Source organism: Macaca thibetana, chromosome 5, assembly GCF_024542745.1.
Source record: "Macaca thibetana thibetana isolate TM-01 chromosome 5, ASM2454274v1, whole genome shotgun sequence".
NCBI classification, from domain to species: domain Eukaryota; kingdom Metazoa; phylum Chordata; class Mammalia; order Primates; family Cercopithecidae; genus Macaca; species Macaca thibetana.
The window spans coordinates 105,907,146-105,926,218 of NC_065582.1; the positions used below are offsets into that span (position 1 = coordinate 105,907,146).

The 19,073-nt window shown below is 42.4% G+C and overlaps 2 protein-coding genes across 7 annotated transcripts in view; one reads left to right on the plus strand and one right to left on the minus strand.

The window, feature by feature from the left end:
- The window catches only part of LOC126954756 (60S ribosomal protein L14-like), a 1,186,913-nt gene that overhangs the window by 741,513 nt on the left and 426,327 nt on the right, over positions 1-19,073 (plus strand). The gene's annotated exons all lie outside the window — the stretch shown is intronic.
- LNX1 (ligand of numb-protein X 1) overlaps positions 1-19,073 on the minus strand; it is a 195,067-nt gene that overhangs the window by 123,327 nt on the left and 52,667 nt on the right. The window contains exon 2 of one of the 4 annotated variants that reach the window (XM_050790565.1): positions 9,094-9,221. The exons of 1 other annotated variant lie outside the window; for it this stretch is intronic. The gene's annotated coding sequence lies outside the window, so the exon portion shown is untranslated. Of the gene's footprint in view, positions 1-4,336; positions 4,434-9,093; positions 9,318-19,073 lie in introns of those variants that run through there. 2 more of the 4 variants (XM_050790564.1, XM_050790566.1) reach the window with 2 other exon arrangements.

Consider the following 19,073-nt stretch of genomic DNA (forward strand, 5'->3'; position numbering starts at 1 on the left):
ACTCTTTCCAGGTGTGCCACTAAACTTCACCCAAGGTCAGAATTGATTGTTGCTTCAGCCGATTGTTACACTTGACAGGTGTCACACACAGGTGAACAGTTTGCTGAAAGGTTCACAATGCAAGAGAAATGACTTGCTTCAACAAAGAGAAAGCCAGGTCTCACAAAAGATCACAAAATGACTGGATCCTGTAAGAGCTTTGTTTCATGAATACATAAGTGAGCCCAGTCAAGTAATAAAGAGTTCTCTCCAGCAAGGACACTACATGGAATGTGACATTTTACAAACGGTGTGAAGCTCTGCCCTACTGTATTCATGTTTGCTTTGCAATTTTTGCTCATTTAAAAGTTGTTCAAAATCTTTTACTCCCTTCAGCCAACCCTCTTGTTTTACAGCATGTTTCAAACACACGAAGGCTAACTCTATATCAGATGATTTCCAAGGTTACTTTTAGCTTCAAGAAAATTAGCTTATGGTTTTTGTTTTTATTATTATTATTGTTGATGATGCTTTAAAATTCGGATGAAGCTCCATGTGGCAGAATGGTTGCTTAGTTTCAAACTAGTCACTGGGGTGACAGCCCAGTGCAAAAATCACAATCGCAGTCAGAAATGCCATCCTGGACCATGAAGAGCAGAAATATACCCACAGAGGAACCAAATGGACCAGCACCTGCCATTTCTTCAAATGGTGGCCTCATCTCTCTTTCTAAAATAATTCACCCAGCAAGCATGTTTGCCTAACTACTGCCCTAGCCCTAGCTGTAACTCCTAAATCAGGTTACTGGGGGGAAAATAATTGCCAAAGTTAGGGCAAAGTCTATCTTTCTGTATTAAACAAAATAAATGTACAATTACATTTTAAATTTTAGATGAATTTAGTAAGACTTGACAGTATCAATAATGTGCCATCAATCATTTTTATAAATGCCAATTTTAAATGAACATACACAGAGAATGGGCAGTGTTCTGTGGGCTATTCCTTAGCTTACAGACTCTTATGTAATAGAGAAGAATTAGGAGCATCAATGACCTGGATAAAAATGGTCACACATGGAATAAAAATTATCTTCAAACTAAGAAACTGGGTTGGAAGTGGGGGGGGTGATGTGTCTGTGTGTGCACGATGGGGGGCAGGTACACTGCAGAGGAGAGAGTGGGGAGGCAGGTGCTTACAGGCTGCTGCCAAGGTCGTGGTTAGCTCCGCTTCTGCTTAACTTCTAAATCAGTGATCTCAAAGAGGGACTAAGCCACTCATTAATGAATCTGTGAATGACATTAGCCTGTATAGTACCGCAAACACCCACAAAAGCAGGAAAAAAAAAAACCCTTTTAAATGATCTTTAAAGAGGTCAGAAACATGTCAAGAAATTACAGGAGAATTGAACTAAAGGGAGACCATGTAACACATCTGGAGTCAATAAGGGAGGACATAGATGTTTAGAATGTGGGAAAAACAAGGGAAGTGGTTAAGCGAAAAGAGTCCCAAGTGGCTAGCCAATTAGACACAAGTTTTAGAAGTCAGGGAATGCCTTTCATAAGCAGGTTAGAGAAAACTGTTCCTTCTCTTGATGAGATTTTACCACCTTTCCCCTGGGGTGTCATACTTGGGTTTGTTTGTAAAAACTCTGTAACAGAAAAGACGTCCTTCCATTTCCTAGTCCATAAACATGATGAAATAGAACTGACCCCCTGCAAACAACAACAACAACAACAAATGAAGGCAGAGTATTTTTGCATTGATTCAGATTGGTTCCCTCTGATCACCAAGGATCCCAGGAAGAGCCGATATCAGAGGGGTATGGAAAAGAAACAAACTATCATTCTTTCATCCAAAGCTGAAAAACAATTTCAAAAAGTGTTTATGTTTGTGTGTGTGTGTGTGTGTGTTTAATAGATAACCAAGTTTTATAGAGGGAAGGACAAGATTAGGAAGATATTTGAATTCTCAACATTTTCCTGCTGTGTTTCAATTCTACAGGGGTCATGGATTTGCCTAGTCCATGCCTGGGATTGGCCTTAAACTCTGTGGGAGTTCCCATAGGGAATTCCATTTCATCTCCAATACATTTAAGTCTAATTATGAAAATAGGGTTTATCCATAGGAAAAAATGTGAAAACACTGCAAGAGAATATACAATAAATGGCAATGTATAATGCCCCAAGACAGAAGCCATGGACAAATTTTGGAGGAGAGACAAGAGAGAGTATGTGTGGCCCAGAATAATCAAGGAAAGTTAATGGGATAGATGGTCCTTGGGAAGGATCACGAATGATAAATGGGATCTGGACAAGTGGGAAGTAATCCAGGTGAGAAGAACCTGAGCAAATGTGTCAATCAAAGAAGAGTAGTGATCTCTTGATGTGACCCACATGACGACCTCTATGTGAGGTTTTAAAATGATTTCTTTAGAAGTCATAGGATTTTGGTTGGGAAAGGAACTTAGATTTCCACCATGTAGAAAAATCCTCTTTTCAAGATCCCTACAGGACCTACCAGCTTCTACTTGAAACACTTCCACTGATGGAGAACTGGTCAGGTTTTCAAATAGCTGAATGCTTCCCACATTACTTTGACCTTTGGCCTTTTTCTGCCTTTAAGTGTAACATATATCACATTTGCCTCCTCAAAATATGACACACACATCCCCAAATTAAAGACGGCATTGGTGGTTTCTCCCTTGTTTTTCTCTTTGTCTTTGGTTCTTCCAACTGTCTTCCTGGGTAGTCCAGGTGGTGGTAAAAGATCTATCTAGGATACCTTATAGTTTGTTAAGATCCCTTTGAAAACATGGACCTGGAAGTGAAGTTGTTCTGTTTTGGTTTGGTGGACTCGGGATTCCCTGGAGTGATCACTTCCTTAGCCTGTGTTCCTACTATGTGTCTACTAATGCAATCTATGATGGTTTTTACTGGCTTGTCTTATTAGATATATCACACTATTGACTGGAAGAACTCAGTAGGCCTTTAGAGTACAAAACACTTATTACTGTGGCATGAACATAGAAATAAATGAAGGTAGTGGTAATGGCTGCCAATTCTGACTCTCCTTGCCTGTACTTTGCTCAGTATTTCAGCCTACAAGTGGACAAGAAATCTCTCCACAAGTAGTTGGAAGAGCTTGTGTATATGGTTGTCAGCTGGGGATACAGTGGGTAGAATGATGGTCCTGGCAAAAGATATATCCATGTCTTAACCCCAGAACCTGTGACTATGACCTTACAGGAAAACGATCTAAGAAGATGTCATGAGGTTTAGGATCTTGAGATGAGATCATCCTGGATTATCTGAGTGGGTCCTAAATCCAATGACAGATGTCCTTAGACACTTATAAGACAGGAGGAGAAGACACAAACACAGAGGAGAAGCTGATGTGAGGACAGAGGCAGAGATTGGAATGATGCACTCATAAGCCAAGGAAAGTCTAGAGCCACCAGAAACTGAAAGAGAACAGGGAAGACCCTCTCCTGGAGACTTCAGAGAAGTGTGGCCCTGCTGTTACCTTGATTTCAAACTTCCAGCCTCCAGAACTGTGAGAGAATAAATGGGAGTTGTTTTAAGCTGCCAAGTTTATGGGGATTTGTTATGGCAGCTACATATTTCCAGGGGTATTCCTGCAGGAATGTGGTGAACACTCCCAATGATCCTTTCCAACACTTCTCTATAGGGCTCAGAAATAGGGAAAAATATTTGGAGATGGCAGCCACTTAGATTGCTACATATTTAGCAACTCTACCCTAGTAGAAAATGTATTAATTTCCCTTTAATCCATTAATAAGTTAGAACACAGACGCCTTCAGAGATGACTGTTAGATAAATTTGCGAAGGGTCTCAAGGGAAAAAAAAAGGCCACAGATAGAATGACTGAGTGTGTATCTGTTGTGGAAGACATAATATAAGTCTGACGATCACATTTAATGAGGAGTCTGAAAACATACGGTGACTCATGTATTAATGCGAGTATGCAGGAGCCTAAACATGCCGCGCTCTATTCAGAAAAGGCCACGTGACTGTCAAAAGCAGTCATAAACAAATTATGCAAATCATCTCAGCAGATAGCAATGACATATTTAGACCTCCCCATCATGCATGTGCTGTTGTGCCAAGAGGCTATTAAAGAAAATTCTTGGAGAGTTTCGACTCTGCTGCCGGTGAAGTCTTTTGTGTGCCTGTGACAAATGCATCAAACACAAGAAGCAAATAAGAGTCACTTGAAAAAAATGGTGGAGTCTAAGTCCACACATTCCAAGTCACAAATTAGTGATGTTACCAAAAAGGTCCCTGGTTAATTGGGATAGAATTTACTCCCACTGTTAGAAGTGTTCTAGTCAACTTACCATGTCAAGGAACTTGGCTTTCTAGAGCAGAGAGAAGTTCTTTCAGATGGGTAGATGAAGAAGGCCAGAGGCGAAGAGAACAAGACTAAACAGATGACTGTAAAAACTGGAAATCTCAAATTGGTGGATCATCTTGTCTACCTTCCACCTGAGGCAGAAATTCTTTTTGGAATATAAAATAAAAAATAATGATTATTACTATTTAATGAGTAGTTTGCAATAAGCAAGATATTGTGCTGGGTATTCAACTTGTTTTTTCATTTAATCTAAAATAAGCCTATTCGAGATCATTAAGGTAATCTTCACTTTACAGATGAGTGTATGTGCAGCTGAAAAACGCAAATCCTCTTTGTCATTCATTTATTAATTCATTCACTCATCCAGCAAACATACACCGTGCACTAAATATGGCAAAAAAAAGATCACCTTTAGTGACAAGAAACTCAGTATCCCAAAAGGCAACCTACTACATTTTCGGACAACTCTAATTCATACAAAGTTCTTCCTCTTACTGATCTGAAGTGTGTATCTGTGTAACTAACCAAATAGGTCACTCTGGTGTCCTTATGTCACACAGAACAAAATGGAGGAAATGGTAAACATATAAAGTTTACGGAGACAACCAACATTTTCTGTTCCTGATTTCAGCTCCGTGTAGTTTTCCACATTTTATGGTTTTTTATGGTTTTCATGTCAACCCTATTCTTTGGGGATAGTTGATGATTAAATCCTATTAACCCAGGAACAGTGACACAGTCTTCCTTCCAAATAGTTTTGAAAAGCCTTTGATACTTTGGAGGCATTGTCAGAGGACAACAAATTTGCCAACCACATAAAAGGGAGTCTATGTAATGTCAGCACATAAATATCAGGAGTAGTTATATGCTACTGGGAAGTCCATGAATACTGAGGCAATGAGGAGGACACACTTCAGAGCACCTCTTATCTGTCCTCACCTTGCCAGCATCTTACAGATGGCATTTCGAGTAGTCAAGATCGTATCCTGGTCAACAGGGTGAAAGGAAAAAAAAAGTAGTCAAGATCCCACCAGACCCTATTTTCTTCACTTTAAGTGAGGAATTCAAATATAGAAAGGAAGTCTTAGCCAAGGTCATGGAGACAAGGAGACAGTGACAGGTGAAGCCAGGAAATCACTGCTCCAGGAAGACCCACTGTTTACTTACATCACAGAAGCCCACTCCCCACAGGTTTATGAAAGACAAGGCATTTCCACTGCCAGCCACTCTACCCTGGAACTCCAAGAGAAACAACACAATCTTTGTGAACAGGATTTCCTCCTCTGTCTTTGGGAGCCTTTCGGGAAATCTTTTTTGCTCAGTCTTTGGCCCTCTACTACCGTTTCCATCATTATTATATCCAGATAGTAGCATGATCTAAGATGTCTAACTGTAAGCAATATAACAATGTTTAAAATAATGTAACAATAGTTAACACTCACTGAACATTTACAATATACCAGGCACTTTCCATGTAATTATTTCAATTATTCCTCCCAACAGCACTGAGTCTGGGAAGTATTTCATTTCCCAGATGATGAAACCAAAGCAAAGAAATATTAAGGAACTTATTTAGGCTAGCAACTACATGGTAGAACTGGGTCTGATACACAGACCTGTCTGATACTATCAACTATGCCTTCCTTTCAAGAAAATAATATTAGTAACAACTAACACTGTGGCAGGTACCATTCCAAGCAGTTTACACATTTCAACCCATTTCATCTTCATGATAACCCTATTACACAGCTGATGAAAGCACGTTAAAGAATCTGTCCCGGGTCACAGAGGTAGCACATGGTAGATCTGGGTTTTGAAAACCGAGGTAGGCAGCCTCATGCCAGAGACAAGACCACTATTCTAAAGCAGTAGCATTGCCCCACCTAGAATGGAATGAATAAGATTGATATTTTCTAGTGAGGCACTACCCAGTCCCCCCAGTCAGTCTGACCTACCCACCTAGGCATGCAGCCCACCTTGCTTCAGTAGTAAGGACTGAGGGGGCCTGTGAAGTACACCATTTTAGCATCCTTTGGGGAAAAATGTCGCTAAGGAAACTGACATGCAGGGAGGTTGGGGTTCTCCCTTAGGGTTCTGTAGGCAAGCTGACCTCAGTCCACTAATCCCCTACTCTTGAATGATGAAAACTTGTGGTATCTCTGAAGGGCAAGACCCAGAGAAGTGACCAGGGCTCTGGGCACACAACTGCTTATATGCAATGACTCAAGGTCATCCAAGGGCACAGGGTATTCCATGACAAGACCAATCACATCCAATGGGTCATGAACCTCCCTTCTATGGTACAATGCAGGCTCCAAACCAGGGGCTTCCTCCTGCCAGTGGCTCGGCATGAACCCTCACTCTGGCTAGGGAGAAGGGGGTTTATCTGTGAGCCTGGAGGAGACCAAACGCCTGGTCTGCCCTGGAGATAGCACGACTGACAGCAAAAAGAACTCTCTGCCAAGTCAGATTACAGCAATGACAACAGGACATTTCCCCCAAAAGGTGATGGAAGAATGTGGAGAATCACATTTTGTGGGTCTGTGGCAGGATGAGAGCCTTAGGGTGGGAAAAGGAAGAAATCACAGCCAGCCAGCAACTCCTAAAAGCTTTGCCTGGGAGGCTAGTAGAGACAAATCTGCCCACCTTGTTTAATGACATCGTTTAAGCATTCTCCTCCTGTTTTCTTTTTCCAAACTGTTAACATTGAAGTTAATTACCTACAATTAATTACAATAACAAGAACTATCAAGGTTCCTACAATTGCAACCACTAAGATCTTTATCTTGATAGTGTCAGACTCTGTCCTCCAAGCAACCCAGGAAAATTCCTTCCAAAGGAAGAACCTAGCCTCAGTTTGGCACCAGTTAGCACCAGGCATCGGTTGCTGGATGCTAACATACATTAGCTACCTCATTTACTTCTTACAACCACGTTAGATCATGGGGATTATTATCTCCCATCTTACCGATGAAGAAACTGAAAGTCAGAGAAGTAACTTGCTCAAGGATATAAATGAAGGAGATTGTACATTTTTCCATCAGGCCTATGTCCACTTGAACAGTGGGTGGAGTTACCACAGGAACTCTGGACAGAACTTGTGTGTAAATTACCCAATAGACCAACTGCATTCTAGACAATCTGACTCTGAATTTCAGTCTTTGTCACTTCTTTCCCTTCTTCTCCCTGTGGGTACAGTGTCTACAGCTTTGCTCCTTTAATACTCAGACATGCTGACATACAGTGATGAAATGATTTATTTAGTCGTAAATTAACTACCATGAAAAGCACTAATCAACCATGGTAAACCAGAGACAATGTAATCTTGAGGAGAGGTTTAGATGCACTTTTATCCAGAAGGTCCTAGCTTTGAATCAAGTGAGAACCTTAGTAAGAGACAAGTGGTAGCCAAACCCCACCCCCTAAACTCACAAGCTTGGGGAAAATAATAAACAAAGGTCAGTTAAGAAAGAACAATACGGGCCTCCAAACAGTAAGACAGAAATTGGCAACAAGAACTGGGCAGATTCTTAGTGGTGAAAAACGTCTGTCTGTCTAAGGCAAAAATGATCTCAGCTTGTTTCAATTCATACCTTTGGAGAATTTACATGCACTTTGTATTTCTGGGTGGATGAATAGGAGCATAATTCCTAACAGATTATTCCCTTGCAAACATATCTGCTAACTTAAATCTCAGAAAAACAGCTGATGATGGAATCTAGAATGAAGCATCTCACAGATTTATTTCTTCTTCCAATTTTTCCAGCTCATCCCAGCAGGGAGTTGGGCTTAAAAATGGTTTCCTTTCTCTGACAATAATATTGGGTAAAGAGTTTGACTATTGGGCTGTCAAGAACAGAAGTAGTACAGGCTGTGTGATCAGGATTAAGAAAACAAAAATGGATCCTAGAGGTAAAATTACTTTAAAAGTCAGGTCATGGCAGAACAATTTCCTCAGTATATTTGCTATTAAAAGAAAAAGAGACAGAAAAAGCCAAAGAGGTCCAAAAAATTAAAAATCAGACCTGAAGTCACATTCTTGCGGCAAACAGGGAATTAATCCTTACTGTAACCAAAGGTCAGCAGGCAGCCAGTCCAGGTCTAAATGTAAACAAATTCTAAATGCACACTGCAAAGTCGTATTTAAAAGAGTGCTCAAGAAAGAGCAAAGAAAATGGTAGACTTTTTCAGAGAAGAAAGAAAGGAAAACTGGAACGGACAGCTTCTGAATAGGGCAACAGAACTTGCCCTGAGGAATAGGTTTTCAGGGGGAAAGAAAAAAAAAATCTAGGGACACCTCACAGGTTTAGATCAAAATATGGGGGGGGAAACGGTAAAAATAAGAGCTCCGAATCCAGTCTGCACTGGCCTCCTAGCCCCCTTAAAAGAGTGAACAGATCTGCACCTTCGAGCTAAGTTTCAAAACAAAAGCCTTCACTCTACTTCTCTCTAGGTGGTTGTTGTTGTTTTAATCAGATCAAGCACGAGGACGAGCACAGGCTGGATTAATGATCAGAGAAACAAAAAGGATTAAATATCTGGCCCGGGAGAAGTTTATTGTGCAACTAGAATGTCAAAGGCATCTCTCTACTATTCTCTCTCAAAAAACCTTCTCCCTCTAGGGCAAACACTAGAGACAAGCCATTCAGCTTGTATTTTTTCATTCAAATTCCCTGTTCAGAGCCCTCAGGGGCCAGTGGTCTCAATGCCAAGAAAGAAAAATGGAGGGTTTCAACTCACCTCTTCAAGCGACTGCCTGGGGCTCTCCAAGCAGCAGCGGGCAGGCAGCTCTCATCCCTTGTGGGTGAACCGAGCAGCTCCTTGGGCCGCCGGAGTTGTGACCGGCCTCAACTTTGGTGAACAGGTGCCTGGAGGAAGGAGGACGGCATTGGTCGGTCCGGAGCAGGAAATGGGTGACATCACGGAAGCCCGGACAGATAAAGCATTGCTGAGACCTTAGGGATTGAAACAGGAGGCCCCGCCTACCTGTCATTTACCTGAATACCTGCAAGCAGGTGGGTGGCGTCTCTTTGTGGACAAATGAATCAGTTAGAGCAATTTGCCAGGTGGAATTTACTTTCTTTCCTGAGCAAAGCACGTGTCCAGCCCCGTGTTCAGATCTGAAGTCAAATGCCAGGTTGTTTCCCAGGCCCTCCCCTTTCCCCATATCTGCCCACAAAGGAGTTAAAAGGGAAGTTTAAACACCAAAATGAGACAGTAATTTAGCAGACACAAAAAGGAAGAGTGTGAAGCTCAATTGCTTGGAAATATCTGAGGTGCCTTTTTGAATGGCATCCATTTGAACACCAAGTGTCTCTCTCATTCCAATAAAATGACAAATTTAAGGTGACATTTCCAATTCATCTTTTAAACAATTCTAAATAGGATACCTGTCGGCAGCTTCAAAGTGGTTTTCAAACACTTTTGCCCTACCTCTCCACCGCCCAGCATTTTTAATTCCATATTCAGGAATTCGCAAAACTTCAGTCATTCCTATCTCGGCTGCCTTGGCAGTTACAGTCATACGGCAGTTACAGTGCACTGCAGGCCTGCAATTAGGAGCAATTTAAATGATTCAGATTGGAATGGTAGTACACTCATCAGGCGATGTTGTCTGCTGTTATAGCCAGGAAAGAGGCGTCAGAGTTATTTCTGTCCCAAGCATGGTGTGTGACCCTGGACAAGTCACTGGTTGCTTCACCTTTTCCAGCAGGAAAGGAAGCATAAACTCATCCAGTACCACAGCAGGCAGCTGGGAGGTATCCCAGGACTGTTAAACCCTCTGGCATCTTCCCAGGAAGGCTGTAAACATCTCCCATCATCCCACTGAAACGCTGTGTATTTTTACCACCTGCATCCAGCATTCCTGGAACTTACTACCTAAGGAAACTGTGGATTCCCCCTCCGGGAGGATGGCCTGCCTGCCCAGAGAGAATTTTTTTCCCCTTCAGGAAAATAAATATTGACATTCCTCTTTTCCTCCTACTTTTGCCTCCCTCATCTTCTTCTTTCCCTCCTCCTGATTTTGGGAATGCTTTGGTTCCACCGGTTTTAATATTGGACTACCTAGAGGTTTTGGGGTTTGGTTGGTGGGAGGAGGGAGAGAGAAGGAAAAATGGGAGAGGGAAGAAAAGGAAGTCTGGATTCCTACAGCCTGGGCCTCGGCTGGCTGCAGCCAGTCAATAGCTCGCAAAGCAAGCGGGAGGGGAAGGAAGAGAAATTGTAGTCGAGGGCGGGGGCTGGGGGCCTGCTCTGGTGGTTGACCTCAGAGGAGCTGGCTCCTGTACCCGAGCCGCTCCAGACAGGTCTAAGCTACCTCTTTGCACCGGGGAACTCTGTGCCTTTTGAGAGTTGAAGGCTTAAGAAAACAAACAACAACAACAACAACACTATTCAGTTTTTATCCAGTAGAAACTAAGGTAGGTGTGGCTATTCCTTTATTATTTAAAAGAAAAAAAGGGAGGTAACAAAACCTTTTACACGCAGGTGTTTCAGGAAAAGGTTTCACGCCACTAGTTTGATAATTGAGAAACATCACTCACACAAAGGCACCCCTTCACGCGGACAGTGTGTCCCCTGGGCAAGGGGGAGGGGAGGGCGAGCCCGCCCACCTGATGAATCATCTAGAAGGCCACACCTTCAGCAGTCTTGCCTTTGGCGAAGGGCAGGATCCTACTTGAGAGGGGATCACAGGCTTGGGTTCAAGGCCATGGGTGGGCAGGGGAAGGGGTGCAGGTGAAATGAATTCGCATAAAGCTTCACTGAACAGCCTGGAGATTGTGAGGTTTCACTTGCCATATTCACATACACACAGTCATCTACATCCATGGTGTGATGAGTTGTTGTAAAACAGAAAGAAAATAGAGAAGTAAAGTTAATTCAGGAGTGAAGCTAATTCTCAGGTATAGTGTATAAAGGAAGAGAAAAAACTGTTTTACACAATTAGCCTTCTCAGGTGAGATCTTTCTTGATACTCCTGGATTCTGAATAATATGCATGGGTTTAAAAATAATAATATGGGCTTTTTTTTTGGGGGGGGGGCCATTAGGGCGATTACATTATCATGGAAATGATATTTCTAAACTACTAGAAAAAAATGTAATCATAAAAACGAACATTGTGTTTAACAGGTGCTACTTATTGTTCTGAGCACTTTGTACAAGAACGCTGTGTCAAGTATTATTGCTATTTGCATTCTACAGCTGGGAAAACCAAGACATAGTGAAACTGAGAAGCTGCCTAAGGACAAGCTCATCAGCAAGTGGCAGAGCAGTTTTTAATCAAGGCCCACTTTTTAACCACTGGAAAGAAAGGAAGGAAGGTTCTGATTTCATGCTCACTGGGACACTTCCTGGACACATTCAACTTCTTACCCATTATTCAGAAGGAGAAACCTGTAGAAGTAGCCCTGGGGAGTGTAGTTTCTGATAAAGGATGTCTCCGTTTGGAAATTAATTAGTAATCTGGTCTATACACTGAAAGTGTTTGTATTAAAAAAAATATATATATATACACACACACACACATATATATTCATAAATTCATGCATATATTTATGAGAAAACATACCAGGAAATCCATCACCCCAGGTGCACACTGGAAATAATCTTTGAGAGCTTATCAAACCAACGCCAAGATAGAAGGCCAGCTTGAGGGACCCCTCAAGAATGACCAGTTGTAACTCTCTATGACATCTTTTATGGTCATTTTTCTCTGTAACTTTTGCAGTCTATCACTTTAAAATCTGAAAAGTTAATCCGAATGGCCATGAGAACATGGAACTGCATACGTTTGAATAATATGAGAGAATAAAAAATTGAGTTTCATTATAAACCACTACCAAGAAGAATGGTTTAGACTAGGCTTGGCAAATCCTGGACATATAGTGCTCCATTCCCTCCTCCCATACCCTTCTCACTGTCGTTGCTAAAGACTATGACGCTTTTCAACTCAGAAGGAGCTTTGGAATATTGAAGGTATTACTCCAGGCACACTAGCAGTTGGTTTTAACCCCCAAGATCAAACCCTTTTCTTTTACTTTCTTACTTTCTTTTCTTTCTTTCTTTTATATACATATTTTTTAGAGACAACTCTCTCTTTGTCATCCAAGCTGTAGTGCCGTGGTGCCATCATGGCTCACTGCAGCCCCAACCTCCTGGGCTCAAGTGCTCCTCCCACCTTAGCCTCCCAAGTAGCTGGGACCACAGGCACGTGCCACCATGCCTAGCTAGTTTTTAAATTTTTTCTGGAGATGAGGTCTCACTATGTTGCCCAGGCTGTTCTCAAACTCCTGACCTCAAGTGATCCTCCCACCTCAGCCTCCCAAAGTGCTGGGATTACAGGTGTGAGCCACTTGGTCCCCTTTTCTATCTCTAGTTGGACAATAAGTGAGACAGAAAAGAGGGCTGATCAGGAAGCAAAAATATTGGTGTTGGCTGGTGCCATTGGGGAATATTTCACGAAGAAAGGAACATGAATTGGGCCTTGAAGGATTTGGAGAGGTGGTGAGAGGGCACAGACCATTCCAGACAAAGCAGTGGCCTGGGTGGAACAGGAATGATCATAGCCGATATCTGTTGGGGAGGAACATGTGTGTGGTGAGGGAGAAGAGGAATATGAGACAATGAAATATGCACCTTGCTGGGGCGAAGAGGATCCACTGATTGCTAACTTTAGATGGGGTAAGACTGTAAAGAGCCTTGGGAACCTCAAGGGCTAACTGCTTCATGTCCTCACATGCCTGTTGACTACTTTTCTCATGATGATTAAACAGCTTAAGAAAAAGAAACTCAGTATCTTGGGCATGGGGTAATTTCTTACGCATGACAATGGTTTTCAGCATTGAGCTAAGCTTCCAGGATATGCCATTTTAGCAACCATATGATCTTTCTCTCTAGGAACAAGCCTCCTTTGCAGTCAACATATCCTGGAAACTTTGTTCTTTGCATAGGCAGGTGGAAAGCATTAGAAAGCTTTCTGAACTCAAAGTTGGGCCTGTCCTACCTAGTTAACCAGCTGGCTCACTTGGGCTTTTTGATTAGTTTTAATTCCTTTATATATCTTGACAGGGAAATCTAAGCGGGGGAAGGAGGTCTGTCTTCAAAGCTCTTTTCTTGTAGATCCCCACAATGAAGTCTGGTGTTCTCAAGGACTCTTCCTGGCAATGAACCTACGGCAAAGACCATGACTTGTGATTCAGCAGAATTACTTTGCCCCTGTTTTGCTTCCTATTTTTTTTCCCAAAACATATTTCTAGAGTTGTCTAAGATGACTGAATGCCACAACTAAAATGGACATATTCCATTTGACTTTAATAAAAGTCATCTCTATAAAAAGGCTTTTTGGCTGTCTTCTGAAGGTATTTAACATTATGATTTGGACTTGCTTGTTACATTATATACCTTCATATTGGTTGTAATTACTTTTTTAAATGGGCTCAGCTCCATATCTTTTATTGGGTAATTATATGTGCTTAGCATAACGCCGACGAGCAGATCTCAGAGGGGCAATTATGGGAAATAATAGTAATAGTCACAAACATCAGCTGATGTGATAGAATGCCATCTGGTTTTGTGTATATGGAAGATAATTCCATTTCTCTCACAAACTCACAACCTGTGTGTCACCTAGTTTGCAGATGAGTTTCTAGGGTAATCTATGGCTCTACAGTTTAGGAGGAAACACTTCTCTGGTTTGTGTGCTTTTGGGGAGAGAGAGAGAATCTCAGGAAAATGAGCATTAAATCAATTATTGAAGTTGGCGCATATTTTGTGAAAGTTTACCACACTGATTTGTGGTCAGCACGTTCTTCTTTAGTAGGAGAAAAAAACAAAAAAAAAACTTCATTGTTACTGTCTTTATAATGGTCACGAGACCTATATCTTATGACAATTATACATATTTTTATGTTTCTGTGATCTCCATTCTTGCATAAACAAGGTAGATTATTCCCAGGGAATTTTTTGGTGGTGACTGTTGCTATTTTGAAGGTTGCCATGTCTTTGTTTCTTTCTTGGATCCTTCATACATGGCAACTTAGTTGACCCAGTTCCACACACCAGATTTAAAATGTCTCTTCTTGTTAACTTTGACTTCATCCTGAAGGCTTCCACATTCTTGTAGACGACCCTTCCAGCATCCCTGACTTCCCTCTACTATAATGACAATGACATTCCCCTCTACTTCTATTGAGTTACCCATTCTCTGGGCCACCCCTTAGATCTTGTTATCACCCCAAAATCTCCCATTTCAAAAGAAATATGAGAATGCAACTCTCTACTGTATTTTCTTATCCATTCAGATTTTTCATTCCCTTCCTCAAATTTTACCTTCTTTCTGAATGGACTGTACTGTCTGGTTCCTGGACTCCGGGAGGCTGCCCAAGAATATCTGTTCCTTACTAGTTTCACTTTAGGTCCATCTAGCCCAGATCCTACTTCCTTGCCAACATCTTTAGCTTCCTAAGGACCTGGCAAAACCACATTGCTAGCCTTCTTTTTCTACAAGCCTGGAAATGAGTGCCTCTACCCATGTATGCTTTGCAATGCACTTGTCACTCTCCTTGTCAATCTATCGATATTCCTGATCAGTCCCTCTTCCTGTCTTTTCAGTAGTCATGCACCCTCAGCTCCTTTGCCTTGCCTGGGCTGTGAGGCATTTTGTGATCTGGCCCCTGCCTGCCTTCAAACTTTATCCATATCTCTGATCCTTTGCAAGCACAGAATGCCACCACCTGCCAGCCCCATGCCCTAGTAACACTGTGTTAGAGGGGTGCACTGCCCCACCCCCATTTCCACAGGGAACTGGTTTTCTAAGCACATTCTGGCCATGTTCCACCCTTCACTCCCTCTGTCCCTGGGAGTCCTTGGCTGGTAAAATGGAAATGAACGGCAGGGCAAACGTGGGTTTGCACCTCCCTTTCCTCTCTTGAAAGTGAGCCAGAGCTTTCCTCTGTGGCTCCACACTCTGAGTCTCTCCAGGGCAGGCTTCTGTCTAGGAGGCTGCCATGCCCACATCTGCTCAGTCTGAGTGCCTTCTAGCTCTGTTTCCCTTGTTCTAACCTTATTCTCCAATTTAGCTGTTGCCATTTCAAAGGTGATATTTTGGCCTCCATAATTATTCATTTAAAATTTTCTCAAATTGTCCTGAACCTAGATGAGAAAAAAGGGTCCCCCTTGGATACTCCCCAAACCTGACTGTCTGTGGTTCCCATAACAACCAGGCTGGATATTTTTATGGTTATTTCTAACATTTGTTGTACCATTGTTGCGCCATCCTAACATTTGTTAGGATGACAAATGTCATCCTAGATCGATATTATGCTCTTTGCCCATGTTCTGAATCCTAGCAAAAAAATCCCATGAGCTAACTACAAACAGGTGAACAGACTGAGTCTCTGCGAGGTAAAGTAACTTGTCCAACATGCCTGGTTGGTTATGGGCAGACTTGAGACTCAGTCTCAGGCAGGATTATTCCTTCATCTACAGGGCTCAGCTCAGATGCCATCTCCTTTACAGGACCTTCCTGACTTCCCCAAGCAGATATTGATGCCCGTTCTGCACTCGTGACACACTCTGCTTCAGCAATTATTTTACTGACCATGATTTTTTTGTTTTTTTTTTGAGACAGGGTCTTGCTTTGTTGTCCAGGCTGGAGTGCAGTGGCACAATCACGGTTTACTCTAGGCTTGACCTCCTTGTGATCAAGGGATTCTCCACCTCAGCCTCCCAAGTACCTGGGACTACAGGCATGCACCACCGTGTCCAGCAAATTTTTGTATTTTTTGTAGAGATGGGGTCTCACCAAGTTGCCCAGGCTGGTCTCAAACTCCTGGGCCCAAGTGATCCTCCTGCCTTGGCCTCCCAAAATGGTAGGACTAGAGGTGTGAGCCACTGCACCTGGCCCTGACTGCAATTTTTAAAGACTGTTTCCTCTCTAGACAGTGAGGAAAGGAATGTGACTTTCCATATAATCTCAGACTTAGCCTGGTATTTGGAAGAAACACAGGAGGCCTTTGATAAATATTAGTTAAGAGAACTAAAGGTGAGTATAAGTCAAGGGAAGGAGTGGAGGAAGGGAGGGATTACTCATTGTTAAGTTACATCTTGAGTCATCTCTTCGTTTTCTTGAGAGTCAAAGCCTGTATACTTTGGGAAGGGAGCTAACGTTATAACATTTAATTTTCAGAATCCCATTCACAATAATGAAGACGTTAATTCATTCACTCATTTATATACCAAATTTATTAAGCACCTTCAATATGACAAAGATGGAAAGAATCTCTGCATTTGAGGAACTTAGAGTCAATAAGGAAGCAGAGTTAAGGACAAACAATTAAAGTGCAAGATAGAAATTGCTGAACAGAGGAGTGTTACAGATGCAGTTACATGAGACAGCAGGCCAGCTTGTTTCTTCTAATTTTAAGGCTCCAAGTTATTATAAAGTACTTGCCTGAGTTTGCAGAGCTAACATTTGAGTGGCATGTGAACCAGGGCAATTCATCTTGAATAGGGGGTCGTAAAATAAGGCTGAGACCTACTGGGCATTCTAAATCACAGGATGAGATAAAAGATTGGCACAAGACACAGGTCAGAAAGACTTTGCTGATAAAACAGGTTGCAGTAAAGAAGCCAGCTGAAACCAAGATGGCTATGTGAGTAATCTCTGGTCGTCCTCACTGCTACACTCCCATTAGCGCCATGATGGTTTATAAATGCCATGGCAACGTCAGGAAGTTACTCTATATGGTCTAAAAAGGGGAGGCCTGAATAATCCACCCCTTATTTAGCATATAATCAAGAAATAACCATAAAAATGGGCAACCAGCAGCCCTTGGGCCTGCCTGTCTATGGAGTAGCTATTCTTTTATTCCTCTACTTTCTTAATAAACTTGCTTTCACTTTACTCTATGGACTCACCCTGAATTCTTTCTTGCAGAAGATCCAAGAACCCTCTCTTGGGGTCTGGATCGGGACCCCTTTCCTATAACAGTGCCAGTTGACTATAGAGCCCATGATCTTCCCAGGTCCCCCGCAACCTTATCTTAGCTCTTACCCGTGAAGGGCCAGGCAGAGAAGGAGGCTCATGGGAACTGAAACTGAAGCACACTTTCATATTCTATGTATGTCACCCGAGAAAACCTAAACCTCTTATAGCTTTAGAATTTGCACAAATGTAGAGGCAGCTGCTCTGAGTGGGTAGAAAGACTATGTATATTTCAGATATGGTCTCAGTTTCATGCCCACAGTCAGGGCTGGCTGGCATGCACCTTGGGAAGAACTTGAAAAAGATCTGTGCTCTGCAGGTGACAGTAACATCTGTAGATGTTTAGATGAATTTAAAATTCCTTTAAGGTAGAGTTGGCAGTTCAGTAACCTTTTTAAAAAGGCCCCCTTCCCCAATACCATACGCTTTTTAAGTGTTGTATTATTTAAATCCCTGTTAATTCTATTTTTATATATTCAGTGCTCAGTGGATAGGAGCAAACTACTATTTTCCTCACATCAAGCCTCCACACACTTGCTGTTTTTTATGCTGTCCAACAGAGTATTCTGTCCTCTAAGAGCCCAAATTCTTCAAACTTTTTCCCAAAGGGGTTGAAAATTCATAAGAACTAGTAACACAAAGTGACTTGAGGACACATGCACACACAAAAAATGTCCTAGTAGGGAATGGAGTGGGAAAGGCCAAAGCAAGAGGGGAGTTGTTTTGCTGGCCAACTCGGGTACAAGAAGAGCAGGAGAAGCCAACTTGCTAGGTGGGGAAGTGTTTTCCTTCCCATGAACTTTTGCTTCCAAGAAAGGGCAGGCCCTCAAAAACGCAGACTATGGCCAAGGAGCTCATCCCTTTAGTTGTCCTAAATTAAAGAATACAAGAAAGAGCATATCATGAAAACCACTCACTATTACCAGAGAGAAGTACTCTTGGTCAGATTCTAACTAATAAGGTCTCAGTGAAGGGAAGTTCTTTTGACTTTTCTCAAATCAAGAGCATGTGAAGACACCCCTTTTTAACTTGGACATGAACCTGGATGGGTGGCCTCTTTTTTTTTTCTTTTCTTTTTTTTTTTGAGACAGAGTCTTACTCTGTTGCCCAGGGTGGAGTGCAGTGGTGCAATCTCGGCTCACTGCAACCTCTGGCTCCTGGGTTCAAGTGATTATCCTGCCTCAGCCTCCTGAGTAGCTGGGATTACAGGTGCCCGCCACCACACCTGGCTAATTTTTGTATTTTTAGTAGGGATGGGGTTTTACCATGTTGGCCAGGCTGATCTCAAACTCCTGACCTTGTGACCCACCCACCTTGGCCTCCCAAAGTGCTGGAATTACAGGTGTGAGCCACCGTGCCTGGCTGACCTCTCTTTTTAGAGATGGAATTCAGCTCTAAAAAGTGGGTGCTTGTCTCATGGACACTTGTTACCAATCTGTGATGAGTTGCCTGGAATAAACAAGATTAGACTTCTTGTGGCCATTAAGCCACTGTGAGGTGGAGCAGCAGATATGGATTCGGCTGAGGTAGAGGGAGGGCTTGTCCATGTCCGTAGCAGGTAACTCTGGTCCCAGAGGCAGCTGTCTCCTGCCAGGGTCAGTGTGGACCCTGAACTTCCAGTCCAAAGTTTAGATTGTCACAGAGTAATGAATGTTTTCCCTGCTACTCTCCCCTGAGTATTATGAGAGCGTGGGGAGTTATGATCATTAACCATCTCTGGAGTGCACCATCTCTGA